A 1,067-nucleotide genomic window follows, 5' to 3' on the forward strand; every position below is an offset into this window, starting at 1 on the left:
AGCCCTCGCAGGAGGCTGCTGGGAGGCGCCCCAGGTTCCCCCGCTCCTCGCCTGCCCTAACTCGGTTATTGGCAGCGTGGTTTTTAGCCCAGGAGCTGCACAGCAGCTCTGAAGTAATGATCGCGTTCATCTGGAAACGGCTCCAGCGCCTTCCGAGGCGTCAGGTTCCCCCGCTCCTCGCCTGCCCTAACTCGGTTATTGGCAGCGTGGTTTTTAGCCCAGGAGCTGCACAGCAGCTCTGAAGTAATGATCGCGTTCATCTGGAAACGGCTCCAGCGCCTTCCGAGGCGTCTAATTTCATAAAGGGCTTTTACGGGAGATTTTGGAGCAAGGAGTGATGAGCTTGTGGAGACCAGAATCTCTCTCTTTTTGGGATGCATTTAAATCAAAAGGAAGAAAACACCTGTCCAGCACATTTGCTCCAACCCCGAAGATTTCAATCAAAATTTTTAATGTTCTTTTTTTTTTCCATCTGCATTTTTCAGCAAAGACAAACAGCCTCATAGTATTTCTTCAAAGGAATGTAAATTCCTTGAGGAAGTCTCCGGAGTTCCCAGCACCGCATAGCTGCAAACCACAGACGCCTACGGCTGAAAGCTCTGCTCTGCTTTTAATTTTGGGGCAGGGAAGGAATTCTTTTCAGGGGTTTGGGTTCACTGGTGCTGGGCCCGCCAGGCCAGGCTGCTTGTGACCGTGCAGGGGAGTGTTGACTTTGGCCAGCTGCAGGCAGTTGCTTTCACTCCACAAGAGTATTCCCCCACCAAACCTGATGACACGGCGCAATTATTTCATTAGGATTTTCCAAAAAACGTTCCCTCGCTCTCCTCTAGTGTGAGAAAAACCTTTTCCCTCTGTTTTCTTGTTTTGGCTTTAGCAGCTTTGCCTGAAAAATGCAATTAAGGGGGGCAGCGCTGCTGCCTGCGTCCAAATCCTCGGGGAGGGGATGGAGTGGGGAACGCTGTGGGTTTTGAAGGGTGTCGTTGAACTCCTGGGGATGAGGGGAGCCTGTGCACAAGAGCTGCAGCTCTGCAGCCTGACCAAGGCCCCTGTTTCCGCTGCGAGCTGCT

This window comes from Buceros rhinoceros, unplaced genomic scaffold, assembly GCF_000710305.1.
Source record: "Buceros rhinoceros silvestris isolate BGI_N320 unplaced genomic scaffold, ASM71030v1 scaffold13546, whole genome shotgun sequence".
Lineage (NCBI taxonomy): Eukaryota > Metazoa > Chordata > Aves > Bucerotiformes > Bucerotidae > Buceros > Buceros rhinoceros.